The sequence below is a fragment of the Marmota monax genome, unplaced genomic scaffold (assembly GCF_021218885.2).
Source record: "Marmota monax isolate L192 unplaced genomic scaffold, Marmota_monax_Labrador192_F-V1.1 WCK01_AAM20220418_F8-fsc00232, whole genome shotgun sequence".
Taxonomy (NCBI): domain Eukaryota; kingdom Metazoa; phylum Chordata; class Mammalia; order Rodentia; family Sciuridae; genus Marmota; species Marmota monax.
In genome coordinates, this window is record NW_026695232.1 from 1,990,791 (window position 1) to 2,009,677 (window position 18,887).

Consider the following 18,887-nt stretch of genomic DNA (forward strand, 5'->3'; position numbering starts at 1 on the left):
AATTGATTAAAAATAAATTCTCCTTTTATTCCCATCATTTATTTAAATATTTTAGTACCATTGGCTTGCACGTGGAATTAACAAATCAGGGTTTGGAGTTCTGTGCCTATCTATCATTGTGAGACGCTTAGAAGATCACCTCTCTCAAGCCTCCATCTTCATCAGCAAAATGAATATGTTAACCACAGTCATTCCATAAAGTTGTAAAGATTATTTGAGAACATGTCTGTGAAACTCAGCCAAGTGCCTGGAATGGAGTGAAAATTCAAGAAATATTTGCTGTTCTTATTGTACCTTTTAATCCAAATAAATTAGTCTTGTTGTTCTACTTAATGTTTACTTATCATGAATTGTACTTGTTTTTTTAAAAAAAAAAAACTTTCTCTCTCTCTCTCTCTCTCTCTCTCTCTCTCTCTCTCTCTCTCTCTCTCTGCATCTTTCTATGTTACCCAGCTGGCCCCTAACTTCTAGGCACAAGCAATCCTCCTGCCTCAGACTCCCAAGTAGCAGGCACTATAAGCATATACTGTGCCTGGAATCACTTTGATTTTATGTTGCTACTGTTGATGCTTTTTGTTTGCATTTGCCTGTAACTTTATTGACTATCCACTTATTTTCAATCTTTCTGTGTCATTTTTTTTTTTCTGATACGGTTCATAAGGAGAATATAGTTAAATTTTCTTTTTCACTCTGAGCTTTTTTTAAAAAAATATTTAGGGCTGGGATTGTGGTTCAGTGGTAGAGCGCTTGCCTCTCACGTGCAGGATCCTGGGTTCGATCCTCAGCACCACATAAAAATAAATAAGTGAAATAAAGGTATTGTGTCCAACTACAGCTAAAAAATAAATATTTTAAAAAATTGTAGTTGTAAATAGACAGAATGCTTTTATTTGTTTATTTTTAAGTGGTGCTGAGGATTGAACCAAGTATAATGCTAGGCAATTGCTCTGCCCCTGAGCTACAGCCCCAGCCCTCACTCTGAGCTTTTTTATCTTTCAGAGTGAAATTTACCTCACTCAATTTATTGATGCTAAGAATGTATTCACACACTTCAATTATGTTTTCTTTTCATTATGTTTTATTTTCTTTGAATTTTTTTTTCAAATTATTCTGAAGTTCTACAACGAACTCTGGTTATTATGTTTAAATTTTTTAAAGTGGAATCAACATACACTTATAAACATCAACGAAAAAATAGTATCTATTCCTTATGCTTCATTGTCTTCCCCAAACAAGACAAGATTTTGAACCTTTTTAAATCTCTCATATGTCCAACAATTTTTCAAATAAACTACAATTTTAATTTTGAATTATTTTTCATATTTAGTATTTTTGTCGTATGTTATGAACCCTCTCTTGACACTTACATTAGATTTTATAAAAACGTTATCAATAATTACTTAGATTTTATTGGGGTTCTACCCTCAGTATTTTTGTATACTTTTATTTTCCTTTTATTGAGACTTCAATTTAATTGCAAGTAATACCAAGGCATCACAAAGAAGCTTACTAGTAAACATATTTTGTTCTCATCTCACTGACATAGTTCTTAGGCAAGTTTCAAGTACTGTTTAATGAGGGTTCCCTCTATATTTTTATTTATTTACTTATTTTTATTTACTTACGTTTTTAGATGTGGATGGACACAACACAATGCCTTTATTTTTATGTGGTGCTGGGGAATCGAACCGGGTCCCGCCCGTGCTAGGTGAGCGCTCTACGGCTGAGCCATAATCCCAGGCCCTCCCTCTCTATTTTTAGTTTCTCAAATCTACTCTCTTCCTTTTGTTAGCTTCCCTCATAGCATGATAGTTGCTACAATTCAGGCTTCATAAAATCACATTACACACCTAGAAGGGAAGAAACATTGTTTGTTAATCATTGGAGAAAACATTGTCCTTTCTTGGGTCTGGGGATTGGGCTCAGCGGTAGAGCGCTCGCCTAGTGCATGCAAGGCCCTGGATTCCATCCTCAGCACCACATAAAAATAAATAAATAAAAGAAAACATTGTCCTTTCTTTAATTGGAATAACCCAAACCAAACCGTGAGGCAAGGAAATTCCATTCACTCATTGATTTAGGTTTATATTATTGTCCTTCCCTGTCTTAGTCTATTCTGTGCCGCTATGATAGAATATCACAGATTGGGTAATTTATAAAGAACAGAAGTTTCTTTTTTCACAGTTCCAGAGGCGGGGAAGTCCAAGATCAAGACACTAGCAGGTTAGGGTCCAGTCTCTCTGCTTCCAAGATAGCACTTTGAACAGTGTCCTCTAGATGGGAAGAATACTATAGTCTCACTTGGCAGAGGAGCAAGAAAGAACGTGCTCCACAAGCACTTTCCCCCATATTTTCTGTTGTGCATTATAGTTGTACATAATGGTGGGACTTGTTGTTACATATTCGTACACATTCACAGTATAACAGTATAATTTGATCAATATCATTCTCCATATTTTCCCTTGCCTTCCCCTCTTCCCTCCCTTGGGTCTCTTTCCTCTAGGCAAGCACTTTACATAGTGGCCTTAATTTCATCGTTGAGCCCTCATGACCTACACCCTTTCCCAAAGGCCCTGCCTCCCAGTACTGTTGCTTGAGGACTAAGTTTTCAATGATTTGGAGGAAACACATTCAAACCACAGAATCCCTGATCCAATCTCTAGGGTAAAGAGAAGGAAATTATAGTGTTCATCAGAATTTTAAAAACACTGCTCCATGGGAGAAGCTGCCCCTCGGGTTGCTTGAGAGGCAACTATGCTACAGCTTTGCCTGGAATTCAAACTAATATGGTTTTCCTTCAGAACATAGTCCTATAAATATTCTTTCATGCAATGTTGCAGACAAAACGTAAGATGATGACCTGATTATTTTTTATTTATATATAGTATTCTATGGGAGGTCTGAAAGCTTATGGATTCTTATTCTTTATCCTCAAATCAGAAGTTTCACATAGGATATATATATACATATATATATATATCCTAACTCTATGGTTTTGCTGACTCTAGACATTTCATATAAGTGGAATGACAATATGTGGCCTTTTATATCTTTTTATTTTTCACTTAGCATAATGCTTTTAAAGTTCATACATGTTGAAGCATTTATCAGTACTGTCTTTTTTTTGCCAAATAATATTCCATTGTATGAACATACCGCATTTTGTTTATTCATTCATCAGCTGATAGATATTTGGGTCATGTCCACTTTTTGGCTACTACAGATAATGCTGTTATGAACATTCATGTATAAGCTTTTTTAAATATATATTTTTTATAATTTTAATTAATTTATTTTTTATGTGGTGCTGTGGATCGAACCCAGTGCCTCACATCTGCTAAGCAAGGGCTCTACCATGGAGCCACACCCACAGCCCAAGTATTTTTTTTTAAATATATATTTTTAGTGGTTGATGGACCTTTATTTTATTCATTTATTGTATGTGGTGTTAAGAATTTAACCCAGTGCCTCATACATGCAAGGCAAGCGCTCTACCATTGAGTTGAAACCCCAGCCCTCTAATCTTTTCTAACACTTATTATTTTATCTTTTAGAGACCTTTTATTGTGGTAAAATAGGCATATCATAACATTTACCATTTTAATCATATTTGAGTATACAGTTCTTATTTTGAGACGTATTGGGGATTGAATCCTGGCCCTGTATATGTTAAGCATGAGCTGCACTCCCAGCTGCTAAGTATCAGTTCTGTCATTAAATACATTCACATTGTTGTGCAGCCAACACTACCACCCATCTCCAGAATGTTTTTCATCTTTTCAAACTAAAACACTGTACCTATTAAAAAAATCAATCCTTGGGCTGGTGTTGTAGCTCAGTGGTAGAGTGCTCACCTTGTATGTGCTCACTGGGTTCAATCCTCAGCATCACATAAAAATAAATAAATAAAATAAAGATATTGTGTCCAACTACAACTAAAAAGATATTTAAAAAATAAAATAAAGGGATTATGTCCATCTACAACTAAAAAAATATTTTAAAAAAATCACTCCTCACTAGCTGAAGATATAGCTCAGTGGTGGAGTGAGTGCTTAGCATGAGCAAGGCCCTAGATTTGATCTCCAGCACCCCTCTTCCACTCAAAAAAAAAAAAAAAAGGGGCTGGGGATGTGGCTCAAACGGTAGCGCGCATGCGTGCGGCCCGGGTTCGATCCTCAGCACCACATACAAACAAAGATGTTGTGTCAGCCGAAAAAAAAAAATATATATATATATATATATATATTATATATATATATAATATATATATATATATATAATATATATATTAAAACAAAGACACAAATCCTCATTTTTGCCTTCTTTAACAAGACTCTAGCAATCACCATTTTACTGTCCGTATCTATGAATTTGACTAATACAATTATATTAAGTGAAATCATGCCTATTTTTCCTTTTATGAATGGCTTACTCCACTTAACATTTTTGAGGTTTATCCATATTTTCTGATATGTCAGAACTTCCTTCCTTTTTAAGGCTGAGTAAGATTTCGTTGTATGTATACTGTTACATTCTGGATTTTGTTGTTGTTGTTAGTTTCTTTGAGGTTTTTCTGATAATAGCCATTCTAATGGGTGTGAAGAGGTACCTCACTGTGGTTATAATTTGTATATCTCACTTAGCTAATGATGTTAAGCACCTTTACATGTGATTATTGGTCATTTATATGTCATCTTTTATTCATTTTTCATTTGGATTATTGGCCTTTGTATTATAAAGAGTTCTTCATAAATTCTGGATACTAGATTCTTATCAGATACATGATTTGCAAATATTTGCTTCCACAATATGGGTTGTCTTTTTACTTTAATACTGACCTTTGATGCACAATATATGCATTTATTTTCCCTTGTTGCTTGTGTTTTTGGTATCATATTAAACCATTGCCTGCCCTGATGTCAAAGGATTCTATAATCAGCATATTGTAGTTTCAGCTCTTACCTTTAGGTCTATGTTTCTTTTCTTTCTTTCTTTTTCTTTTTCTTTTCTTTTTTTTTTTTGGTGGTTCTGGGGATTGAACCCAGGAACTCATGCATGCCAGGCAAATACTCTATCATACAGCCACATCCCCAGCCCACTATGTTCCATTTTGAGTTAATTTTTATACCTGTTGTAAGGTAGATGTCCAACTTCATTGTTTTGTATGTGGATATCCAATTGTCCCAGCTTGATCTGTTGGAAGGACTATAGTTTCTCCATGGTATTATTTTGATACTATTGTTGAAAATCAATTGACCATAGATGCATGGGTTTATTTCTGGACTCAATTCTATTCCATTGATCTATGTCTGTCCTTATGCCATTGCCACATGGTCTTGATTTTTGTTGCTTTGTAATAAGACCTAAAAAGGAGAAGCATAGTTCTCTAACTTTGTTCTTTTTCCCCCAAGGTTGTTTTTGCTATTCTGGGTCCCTTACATTTCCTTATGAATTACAGTATCAGTTTATCAATTTCTGCAAAAGCAGCTGGAATTTTGATAGGGATTGTACTGAATCTGCAGATCAGTTATGGGAGTATTGCCATCTTAATATTAAGTCTTCAAACCCAGGAACACATGATGTCTTTCCATTTATCTAGGTCTTCTTAATGTTTTTTCTGGTCCTGGAGATTGAAGCTGTCTGGTCCTGGAGCTGTTTATAGCCCCACCACTGAGTCACATCACCAGCCCTTTTTATTTTTTACTCTGATACAGGGTCTCATTAAGTTGCCCAGCCTGCCCTTGAACTTATGCTCCTCCTGCCTCAACCTCAAGAGTTGCTGGGAATGAAGTATCCACCACTGCAGCTGGCCTTCTTTAGTTTATTTTAATGATTTTTTTGGTAATATGGTATATACTACTCTATTTTTACTTTGGACCTTTAATACATAAATATTTAATCTCCTAGATTTTGTTTATTATTTATTTTATTTAGTCATTCTTTTTTTACATTTATATATATTTTAGTTGTGTATAGACTCAATGCCTTTATTTATTTATTTATTAATTATTATTATTATTTTTTGTGGTGCTAGGATTGAACCCAGTGCCTCACACTTGAGAGGCAAGTGCTCTACCACTGAGCTACAATTCCAGTCTGCATTTATTTATTTTTTAAGCAGGGTCCCACTATGTTGCCCAGGCTGGTCTCAAGCAATCCTCCTGACTCAGCCTTTTGAGTAGTTGGGACTACAGGCATGTGCCACATTTAGCTTTGTTTTCTTAAAGAAATTGTGAAAGAAAAGAAATATATCTTTATCCTTTGCTCTGAACTCTGGAAGGATTTTTTTTAGTTGATTATATAATTTCTAATTTTGCTTATAGCAGTTATCTATGATATTGCTTCTATAGTCTTCTAACTTAAATATCCATCTATTTAGAAATTTCCAAAGACATTCTGGTTCTCAGATTGCTCCATTTTCTTGACAACCTGATCTTGTTACTCTTTAAATTGCACTAAGAACAGAGATGAGTTTTTTTTTTTAATTTTTAATTTTTTAAAAAAGTCTTGTTCCTACATTAATTCCTTTTCAGTGGGTGATATTTGCTCTAAATCAGTCTTCTTTCACATGGTGTATTTTCTTTTTTCTATTAGTGATTTTTAAAATCTGCTCATATTTGTGAGTTGAAATCTAGATCATTCAACATTTGTAATCCATCTGGAGTTAAATCACTATTCAATTCTCCCTGTGGTCTTACCCTCTGAGGATAGTATTAGGTTGGGGATTGGCTTTCTCTTGCAATGAATTGGCTCTGAGTGGAAAAGTAGTGGATCCTTCCTCAGAGAAGATGAATGATTATTATGGTGTGCAGGGATGCTGAGTCACCAAGCCTCAAACCTAAGTTGATCGAAAGAGGAAAAGGATGAGGAAGTAAAGAAATAGAGGATAGTTGTTTGTAACTTGGCCCAGGAAAGAACTTTGGATGTGACTAATAGCACATGGAAACCAATGGAAGAAAATACTAAGTCTACTAAGTGTTTCAGGGAATTTTATGGCCAAGTCAGCCACAAACACCTCCTTCCAACTCCCTCAGCAAGCATTCTATCACTGAGCTACACCCCAGCCCCACAAATCTGGCTTTCAAAACAAAAACAACAAAACAACTGTAACTGTAAAAGAACCCTTAGGACTCAAACTTTTACCAGCAGGAAATGAGCTGTGAGACCTGTGAAATTTCTCAAGAGAACTTCCTTCTCAGTACCCACTTCTGATGTGGACATGGAGGATAAGAATTAGGAAGAATAAGGCTGGGGCTGTAGCTCAGTGGCAGAGCGCTTTGCCTAGCATGTGTGAAGCACTGGGTTCAATCCTTAGCACCCCATTAAAAATAAATAAAATGAAAGCATTCTGTCCATCTATAACTACAAAAAAAATTAAAAAAGAAGAATAAGAAAGAATAATCAAGACTATAGATCTAAAGGCCAAGAAATTAATGCAAAGGGGCATTTATCATTGAGAGGCAAACCAGGATATAATTACAGAATTTCACCCATGGCCAAGAAAAGGATTAAGAATCATTTGGAAGTACTCTATCATTTATATGAACTCTGCTATGAGCTTTAACATTTTTCACTGAATTTGGAGTGCTAAGCATTTGGAAATCATTAATACAAGGGAGAGTGGAAGCATTCACAATGATAGCAGTTAACATTTAGTATGTTAACTGAATGAATGAATGATCTCAATCCATACAGCCACTACCTGAGGTAGGTACTATTATGATGTTATTTTACAAATAGGGATGCTGAAATGGAGTCAAGTGACTTGGTCAAGGTTACATAATAGGTAATTGTTGAGCCAGGATTAAAATCTATGACATCCATGTCCAGTGTTTACTCATATTCTTAACATAGTTTATAATCACCACAGACTAGTGGGCATAATGAGGTATATACAAACCCCAAAGAAGAGATAAGGCACATGCACAAATTCAGAACCAGAGTGTGCTATCTATTAAAGGTGACATTGGACTATTTCACTCTACCAGGATGTAAATAGATTACTATCACTAACTTTTAACCGTTAGTCTTATTTACTGATGACTTACCACTACTACTGATTTACTAAGCCATCTGGTTCACAGTAGGTGTTCAATAGATGCTTATTGAATGAGTACCAGAATCCTGGTACTAAGATCCTTGAACTACTATGCCACATTTGCTGTGACATCTGCAGAGTCCAATGTGGTTGGCACTCAAAAAATCGTGCTTAAACTAAACTGGGGGAAAACTGCACTGTTTTTTCTTATCTTTAAAATGGAAAGTGTTCCTCTCCTCCAACTCAACAGACCTTGTAAAGGAATGAGTTTTTCAAAAGCTTCTCATCTGTTTTAACTGTTTTTTCTCTTTAACGCCTTCTTATGAACTTGATTTATATACACAAGGTGAACTTGGAACCTCAAGTTTTTTTTTTTTTTTTTTTTTTAAGGCAACAGACTCTTTATTTAATGTGGTTTAAAATACATCAATATCAAGTCCCTGGCTGTTGTGAATACCAAAAGGAGATTAACTCCCCCCCTCCCCAAAAAGCTGTCAGCACAACTTCAGACAAGTCTGGGTGGCCAGGATGGACCATAAGGAAAGCAGTTATAGGAACACAGGCAGCTCCCTCCCTAGGCAGAGTGGGAACCTCAAGTTTTAATTTACTGCCTTTTCCATGTGTAGGCCAGTTCTCATGATGATTTTGCCAATTGACATTGGATTCCTTTTTGATGACTTAAACTGCCAATCATCTGCACCTTTCTATGTTGTAGTTAGTTTCAAAACATTTATTTTATTCTAAGTTTGCATTGTGTCCAAGACTCAGAACTGTAGGGATATAGCAGTGATTGAGAAAGCCATGTTTCCTGTCTTCCTGACACTTAAAAATGTTTCTATGTGTTTTTAAAATACAGATAATATGAATTCAATGGTAAAACAACAACAGAAACATTCTTGTTCCTTAAGTACACAGGAGCAAAGTATTTAAAAAAAATCACTTCATGGGGCGCAATGGTCCATGCCTGTTATCCCAGCAACTTGGGAGGCTGAAGCAGGAGGATGGAGAGTTTGAAGTCAGCCTCAGCAATTTAGCAAGACCCTAAGTAATTTAGAGGGTTGGGGATGTGACTCAGTGGTAAAGCGCCTCTGGGCTTAATCCCAAGGTCAAATAATAATAATAATATGTCTTCCTACCGTGGGAGAGAGAGAAGACAATCCAAACTGCAAACAAATCTTTTATTTTTGCTAATCATAACTGAACTATGCCTTGAGTTGCTTTCTGGTGATTACAGACTTCTAGTCAATTCCTTCTGTGTCGACCAATAGAAAAAAAGAAAAAAAAAACACATGAATTTTGGTTCTAGAGAAAAAAATTTAAAGTGAGACAAGCAAACAAAAGTACTAACTTAGAGATTATGTGATCTAAGTTTAACTGACATTGTCTTTAAATAATTGACAATGATATGTTAACACTTGACACTGATAGCAACCCACTTGGGACGGGGCGCTGCTGCAGCCTACCCCACTCCCACCAACAGGCTGAGTAAAAGAGATAAACTTTTCTGTATAATTTCTGTACCCATCTAGCTTGGATCTTCTTCCATAAGGTGGAGTCATCTATCCCTGGCAACAATTACGGTTTAAGAAAATAGAACTGCATCTCTAATACAAAAGACGTCAACTGTGAAAAGTGGAGTAACATCTGTTACTATTCGGCAGCATCATCCCTCCAGAACGTTTGTCACTGCACTATCCAATAAAGACGAGGCCCCGATGGAAGGGGCTACCCTTGGACGGAGCTTCCCCCTGTGGTCCTGGAGAACTCCGCACCAGCCATGGCGAAGCCGCTGAGTCCCCTAACCGCTGGCCGACAACCCTCGGGTTGCTCATTCCGGAGGTGCAAAAGTCTGCCTGGCCGGGAGATCCCGCGTTTGTTTGGTTTTGTCTGCGCCCTGCCCCCGCCCTACCTCCCTTCGTGCAAAAGGCCAAGGGTTTTTGACCCACCATTGCCCAGGCTGAGTTCACGCTTGAGGTTCTTTAGCCGCCGTCCAGTGAACAGAGAAAGCAATCGCGCAATGAGGCGAGAGCACTCGGTGAATGAACGCGGACGCGGCCAGAAAATAATTTTTCTTCTTGGCTGCGCACGTCAGCAGCCCTGGGGCGGGGGGGAGCAATCCTTTTTCCTAGTGGACCCTCTGCACACCCCCACCTCCACACCCCACAGTGGCCACCCACACACTCATCTCTGCGAGGAGTTTGGAAATGGAGGCGTGAGGACAGTGCACCCACGGCTCCCCAGTATGGGTGGGGGCGAGTTTGGAGGGGGTGCGTAAGGAACGGTGTTCCCACTACCCTCGAGGGGAGCGAGGGGGGACTTAAAGGCCACTCGCAGGCGTCAAGGCTGCGGGAGGGCAAGAGGCGGGGCTCCGGGAGAGGAAGCCGGGATCCTCGCGGTGTAGGTTCTGGGCGAGCGGGAGGGGCAGCACCTGAGGAATCCGCCTCTGGCCGCGGCGGCCGCCGCCTTGCTCCGCCCCGGGGAACTGAGCGCGCGGCCAGCGAGCCTGCCAGAGAGACGCCAGCCGCCGGCGGCGCTAGCACCTCGGAGGAGGGTAGCCGAAGCGAGTGGAGCGCAGCGCTGGGAGCCGGACTGGGGGTGGGGAAACCAGCCCGGTCCAGGCGAGGGCCACCCCCGGTCCTCTGCCTCCGCGCCCCGCCAGGGCCAGGTGAGCGGCTGGGGGGACTCCCGGATGCGGGTGCTGGGAGGCTAGAGGTGAGAGGGCGCAAGGCCGGCGCCAGCGCACGGCTTCTCCCTCTCAGGAGCTGCCCTTTGGCGGGCCGGACACCCTGCCTGCGCCGGGGAGCGCTGCGGGACTTTTCCGAGAGGAACTGGAAAGTGAAGCGGGGTGTGAGCGCGAGTGCATTTATGTGGCTCGGGCAGGCGCCTGTGCCCGCCCGAAACCCGCACCCGTCCTCCACCCGCCGCTTGGCGTCAGTCCACGGAACGGACTCAGCCCGTGCTGTCGGCGCTCGGAGGCCAAAGGCCTGTCACTCCGGGCTCTACTCGCTGCCTTTGTGGCGGGAGCCGGACAGACAGAGCGTGGGATGAGGGAGGCTGCGGCGCGCGGCAGAGTGCCCAGAAGCAACGAGGTGGAGGCTGAGAAGGGGTGCGCCCCGACCGGTTCTCGGAGCCCAGGGGGGGCAGTGAGGCGGTCCCTGGAATGGTGGACGGCAGGTAGGGGGACACAAGAGGTGATCCGGGAGAGAATGGCTAGAGCTCGGCTTGGGAAAGTTGAGAGCGTCTATAGGTGGCCAGGCGTTCGCTCTGTGTCCGTGGGTTTCTTTTTTTTTCCACGCCAAATGTCACTTCGTCACGAGCGCGCGCGCATGTCTTCCGGCCGTCATTTCCATTTTTCTTCTGTTGAGTGACTGAGGACCACTCTTATTCTGAATGAGACACAAAGGGTTGTGTTGACAGCTGACCCTGACACACAAAGTAGACAGCGAGGCGAGCTGTTCCTTGGCTAGGCGAGGGTGATAATGGGTGGTTTGTTCAAGTAAATCTATTACCGCAATCCCTGAGCTCCATTATATGAAAATTGCGTGTTTGGGTTCAGTGCGGTGCGGGTTTCTCAATCCGAGCTCAAGTAACGTCCCAGGACACGATTCATCTGCACGAAAAGCTGCTGCCTCCAAATGAGGCGGACGAATCCTGGAGGAACTCCTAAATCATGCTTCTTTTCTTTGGTGAACGTGACTGTTACAAGGTCCTTATCCACTCCACTCCGTCCTCTGTCCCAGGCTAATAAGATAGAAATCAAATTTTGATTTGTACTCTCTGCACCATGAGTGCCCCGTTTGAGATGAGAAGCCCTATTCGAATCCCCTTTTTAAAGCCTTGCCATTTAAATACCAGGAAAGAGTTTTTTCCTTTTCAAAAGGCTTTTGAACTAAACGCCCCCTTAAAAACATCACACTCCTGTTTATGTATTTATGTTTTAAATCCTGGAATTCTGTCTTGAGTTTTGCGACTGTGTTGGTTCTTTTTTTGCTCTGAAAATTTCTGTGAGATTTTACAAATTTCAATACCGAAATCTTTTTTTTTTTTGCCCGAAATCTTCTTTAAAAGAGAAAAATGAAAATAGTTGTGCTATTGAAAGTGGTAATAAAATTGTATGCATTCAGTTGTGTATTGAGAAAGAAAAATTTAATTAATGAATGTGGAAAAGTAATAAGAATAGGGTAAATTTTTTAGCCAACAATGAAGAAAATACAGGGCAAATTAAGCCAGCATCCCCCACTCCCCAGCTTTCCATCTCTGCAAACCCTACTTCTCCCAGAGGCAACCACTGTTGTAAATTTCTTGTAGGTATACTGCCCATAAACTTCTGTTAAAATGGAGATACATTATGGAAATCAAGAATGAAAGGGACTGAATGTAAGACTGGACTATATTATTGGTGATGACTGTTAACTTGATATCAACACATGATGAAATTAGGACCTTTTATTTGGCCTAGGCTGATACTTACTACCTTGAAGATCAATTAGAGTGTGAAGAATCTTAGAACAAGTGTTCAATGGAAAGCAGAACTATTAAATAATTATTCCTCACTCCCAGTTTCTTGATTCTGTTTTTTATAACCTTTGCTGAAGTTTTTCCTCTCTCTTGGAACTCTTTATAGAGAATGAGAATTATAGTTTATTCTGTCCACTGCAGTATATACCTGAAAACATTGAAAGAACATGTATATTTCCATGGGATGTTTTTGAAAAGTCAGGAGAAATGTGGAGGCCAAGTTTAAGAGTTTGGTCACATTTCTTAGTTCCAGGTCTGGATTTGCCTTAAACTAGCCAATAACTTTCTTGGAAGTGCTTTTGTTTTCTCCTCATTTAAATAAAGGAATTAAGCCACATGGTTTTTAAGGGCCCTTCTTTTTTTTTTTAAAAAAATTATTCTTAATTGTAGATGGACACAGTATCTTTATTTATTTATTTTTATGTGGTGCTGAGGATCAAATCCAGTGCCTCTCACGTGCTAGGCAAGTACTCTGCTATTGAGCTATGATCCCAGTCCCTTAAAGGTCCTAGAACTCCAAAATTCTATGATCAATATAGTCCTGTTGGAGTTTAAGACTGGCTAAGGAAAATCCAGTTGGACTGTGGATATTAGGCAGTGGTGTGACAAAAAAAAAAAATCTGAATGGTAGATCATAAAGAGGTTAGAGATGTTTGAACTACATTTCTATTTTAATGAGTTTGATATCATTGGAGAACAGCTACTTGACTTTCCCACAAAATGTCTGTTTATGTTGCTTGGTAGAGACCAACCCCTGGGCTGAAAGGGCCTCTGCATGTCACCTTGTATAGCTAAGAGGGAATTCTCTTCACAGTTTATGGTGCCATTTATAGGGAAATTACTCTTACCAAACTCTTACTTTTCTTTTGGTTAAAGTGGAATTAAATTTCATTTTACCTACTTCAGAGACACCTGACATAAATTAATTGGCAATTCTTAAAAGTATTGAGATTATGAATATCCCTTACAGCTAAGATATTTAGTTAACTTTGTAAGCACTTAGAGATCTTGTTCTTAGTAGGAAACTCTCCTAATCTTTAAAACATCTACAACCTCTGGGCTGATGATTCCTGGTTGGGTGCAGGAGTCTAGGAGTGACTACAAAGTTGTGAAAGTAAAAAGAATTTGCTAATTTTGGTCACTGTGGAGGATCTTAATTAAGGAATTTCAAAAGTACACTATAAATTCTGATTGTAGGCAAAAATCATTGATGTTAAGATGGAGATCCCTATTATCCTAGGTACATGTATGATTGTACAACCAGAGAAGTGAAAAATTGTGCATTTGTGTACAATGAATCAAAGTGCATTCTGCTGTCATGTATAACTAATTAGAACAACAACAAAATGATGGAGATCCCATACTTAAAGAAAAGTTTCAGAACCACTGATTTAAAAATATTATGTAATTACTTTCACTAGGTCTATAACAAATAAATTATAGTGAAGTTTGAAAAATTGTTTAGGATGCTAGAAATATGAATTAGAAGAATAGATTTGTAAGAGTGCTTGATTTGCTGACAAAACTGATAAAAACAAAAGAAAATTGAGTACCGATAGTGAAATTCTACAGTGGCAATAATATTTATTTTTTGCACCTCCCTTCCCAATCTGAGTATAATATATATGTTTATAGATGTCTTATTGCAGATACATTTTTATTCTGATTTTTTCATAAAAATTTTTCAATAGTTTACCACTTTATAATAATTTTATAATAGTTTATACAACAGATATCCCCAAATTTACTTAACTCTTCCTACTTTGGGATTTTCCAGTATTTTTAAAAAATATAATGACCATCCTCATGAATGTCATCTTTTTTTTAAAGTACTTAGGATTTTTTTTGTAGAAAAGCAGGATAGTGTTGCTGTAAAAGTGTGCTCTAAAATTGGAAATTTTGAGTTTAAACCTAGCTCTATCACTTATTGGCAATATTGAGCAAGTAATTTATTTTCTCAGAACTTTAGCTTTCTAATCTGTAATATACAGTAATAGCTCTCTACAAATTGTTAAGATAAAAAAACATAACACATAAAAACACATATAAATGTTGCCCTTATTTTTATTAGAAAATTTCCAGGAAATTATTTTCTAAAAGGGTTATCAAAGAGTATATTGATCATTAACAACTATATATGCATTTTTGTTATTTGGAAATAGTTAATTGTTCTTATTAATCTGATCAGTATTAAATTCTATCCCTTTGTCTTGGTTTGCATTTCTTTGATTTTGTACAGAGTGAGGAATAGTTTTTTTCAGCTGTGTTGCCAACTGTTTTCTAAATGTAGTTGTGGAAGCCTTATTGCCTCCGTGCTTTCAAGCTAAACTATAAGATGGACATATAGGAGAGGTCAGTTGCAATGCTAATGACAAGTACACTAGAATTTTCAGTAGGCTTTTAAAAAATTAATTGTAGGGTTTTTATATTTTTTGTCTATTGTAATGGTTATTTGCTATTATTTTAAATCTTAAAAAAGTCACTTAAAATTAATAACTAATATCATATATAAACCCGATTTAAGTGAAAATTTAATTCTCTCTTTTCTTTTCCTTGAATGGCTAATTTATAAATAATTTTGTGATCACAATTTTGTAAACTTTTTATTAGGAATGCTTCTTAAAATTGAAGGAAAAAACCCAGAAAATTTATGATCTCTAATCAGGTTATCTCTTGGCTACAAATGGATCATGAAGTTATGCCCTCTGACTTGAGTTTTATATAGTCAAGGTAATTTAGACTACACAAAAGCATGCCCTTGTAAGTTCTGGAGTTCCAGCAACCCTGATATTTCTGGCAAACACACACCCAACATGGATAACAGCAGCTCTTTGTGCTGTTGAGCTCCAGGAGGGCTCTCTATTGTGTACTCTTCCTTCCCTCCCATTCTTGACTGACTGGTGATAGCCACTCCTCCAAGTCCAGATGTGAGGTCCCATAGCAACTCCTTTTCTCTTCTACTCAACACCATATTTACCCTGACCATCTCTTCAGTGTATTTGTTTTTGCCTTGTCTTTGATACAGAAAACTGGCTATCTTTTCAAGGTTGTGGCTTCAGATTTTATTTTTATTTTTCCCTATGCTTTATGAGTATCAACAGTCGCAAAGTGGAGACTGTAGCCATGATTAGCAAAGATTAACACAAACCAGCACTTGATAAATGTTTGTTGCAGTGAACCATATCTTGTGTTGTCTTCTCTGTTCCTGGCCATGGTTCTGTTTCTACCAGTCTGTAGAAGCAAACTTTAGTTGTGTCCCGTATTGCTGTGTTGGCCTTTATTTACCAAGGTTAGCAGTTTTGCTTGATTTGGCTCTTCTAACTTCTTGTGTGCTTAGAGGATTTTCTTTGACTCTCATGCCTTACTTTTCCTCTGTAAAATGGGATTAGTGATTAGTCCTCTAATTATCAATCTCCTGCATAGAATATTTTTATGTGTGTGAAGATAAAATGAAATAATAAATGTAGACTTGTTTTAGAAAAACAAAATAATGAATACAGATTTGTTTTAGAAAAGTGAAATAATGTAGACTTGTTTTAGAAAAGAGTGTGGATAAAATTATACTGTTGTCAAAATTACGTATTGTCACTACCCTTTTAGGAGGATCCATATCTTTAAGAAAACCTTGGCTCAGTGTAAAGTTACACTTGGACCATGGGGTTAGATGGAAATTCTTAGGGTCCACCCTAACTTATTAAATTAGAAACTTTGGGGAGGGGGCCAACACACTTTTCTAGTGAGTAAAAAACTTCCACAACCACTGGCATGTTCTTCTACAAGTTAAATATTAGTTGCAAAATAATCCACAACTATTATAAAATCACATTTGCATGCTAGACATGGACTGAAAATCAGCTCTTATTATTAGCCACTATTTGTCTTTTAATCTATCAGAATTTAATTCAGGCAGGAATTGTAAACACAGATGCCTGGAAAGGCCAAAGAGTAATTTTGAGTGAGGAAGCTGACACCTCAGAATGGCTCAGTCTCCTCTCTTGCCTTTTGGAAGTGAGGGCACATTGTCAGACTGCTTAATTTTTTAAATGAAGCTGGAAATTCACACTTCTATGTGAATACAAATGGTGGTAATGAATTTTAAAGAAAACATACAGTCCCATCAAAACAGATTTGGAAGCCAGGTAATTTCCAACCTCTGAGTTAAATAATTTTCTGTTGAATAAGTGTGATGACAGAAGAAATAAACCCATTAAACATTATTAGTAGTAAAAACTAAGTGCATATTAAAACCACACTTAGGGCTGGGGATGTGTCACTCAGTGGTAGAGCACTTACTTAGCATGTGTGAGGCTCTGGGTTCAATCCCTAACACTGAAGAAAGGAAAGAAGGAAGAAAGAGTAAAAATAAAAATAAAACCACACAAGACATTTTTCAACTTTCAGATTATGAAGTTCAATAGTTAGATAATATTTAGTGTTGACAATTAGATAAAAAAGTAGTTATTGTCATGTATTAAGAGTGAAGGCATATACTTACAATTTTTCTTTTTTCTTTTTTTTTTATTAGTTGCTCAAGACAATACAATGATCTTGACATATCATACATTTGATTCAAATAGGGTATGAATTCTCATTTTTCACGTGTACAAATTGCAGGATCACATTGGTTATACATCCATGTGTATACATACAGCAATCCTAGTGTCAGTTGTATTCTGTACTTAACAATTTTTCTTGAGAGCAATTTGGCATTGCATGTCAAGATCTCCTAATATGCTAGTTCTTAGTCACAAGTAGCCATTTAAATGTTAGTTAATTAACATTATCTACAACTAAAGATTCAGTTTCTCAGTTGCCTTGGATTTCAAATGCCCAGCAGCTGCATTCAGCTGGTTGGTGGCTGCTATGTTGAACAGTATAGATAGAGAGCATTGGAGGAAGTTCTATTGGAAAGTGATGGTTTAAATTCTTTGACTTACAAATTTCCCTTCTAGGAGTTTGTTGAAAAAAAATAATTAGACAAATGCAAAAAGGCCTATAACAAAAATATCACCTGAAACGTTATTTATGAGAGTAAAAAAAATTGGAAAACATGCAAATGCCATGTTGAGAACCAGACTGTAGTAAATATCTATGAAAAAATGTTAAATATGTTAAGTGAAAATATCTCTATTGTAGAATTATTTAATTTTGGAGGGGAGAAGCTTAGGACAAAAGGTTAAGGAAACAATTTTTCTCTTCTGAAAATTATACGATAGAGGGGCTGGGGTTGTGGCTCAGTGGTAGAGCGCTCGCCTAGCACATGCGAGACCCTGGGTTTGATCCTCAGCACCACATAAAAATAAATAAATAAAATAAAGATATTGTGTCCAACTACAAATAAAAAATAAATATTTTTTAAAAATACATGACAGAATTTTTCCTTTTCAGTCTACATGCTTCTCTTCTCAAGTAGTAAAACAGATTGACTTTCACTAAAAATGAGCAGAGGTATTGGACAACTCTCTAAATTTCATAAGAATTCTTGTAGCTGAGTTCTTGTTAGAAAGTCAGAGTCTCAGGCCCCAACCCCACCTGCTGAACCAGGAATCTGTGTGTTAACAAACTGCTTACTAGTTATATCTGCCTCCTATCACTGAATTGCTCAAGCTGCATTTGTTTTACCTTGACCAAGTTAAATCCTGAACTCTGTCCAGGCCCTGTTCTAGGTGTTAGGTATGCTGCAGTGAAGAAAAGTGCAAATACCCCTCCTCATGGGAGTCAAGCTTAGTAAGCAAAAGAAAATGAGTTAAATATGCCGTCTTTTTAGATAGTGGAATGCTAAAGCAGAAAGAGGAATTAAGAAGTGAGATGGGGGTGCTGGGGATGTGGCTCAGTGGTAGAGCACTCGCCTAGCATGCATGAGGCACTGGGTTCGATCCTCAGCACCACATAAATGTTAAATAAAGATATTGTGTCCACCTAAAACTTAAGAATAAATATTAAAAATAAAAAGAAGAAGTGAGATGGGGCTTGTGATTTTCTACACATTGTCTCTGAGAAGTGTCACCTGAGTGAAGAAGACCTGAGGGCGGTGAGAGGCTGAGCCTTTGGAAAGTTTAGGGAATGAGGGTTTGTTGGAAGGGTAACCAGAAGGCTGGTGAGCTGAAGGGGTGAGGGAAGTGAGGGAGTGAGTGGGGGATTAGGTCAGAGAGGTAATGTGAATCTTTTTACTTTGAAATTCTTTGTCTCAGGCTGGGGTTGTGGCTCAGAGGTACAGCACTTACCTAGCATGTGCAAGGCACTGGGTTCGATTCTCATCACCGTGTATAAATAAATGAATAAAATAAAGATCCATCAACATCTAAATAATTATTTTAAAATAAATTCTTGG

The 18,887-nt window shown here is 38.0% G+C and overlaps 1 protein-coding gene across 6 annotated transcripts in view; it reads left to right on the top strand.

The window, feature by feature from the left end:
• The first annotated feature begins 10,542 nt into the window (after positions 1-10,542).
• Greb1l (GREB1 like retinoic acid receptor coactivator) overlaps positions 10,543-18,887 on the top strand; it is a 264,690-nt gene continuing 256,345 nt past the window's right edge. For all 6 annotated transcript variants that reach the window (XM_046438512.2, XM_046438513.2, XM_046438514.2 and 3 more), the window contains exon 1: positions 10,543-10,703. The gene's annotated coding sequence lies outside the window, so the exon portion shown is untranslated. The remainder of the gene's footprint in view (positions 10,704-18,887) is intronic.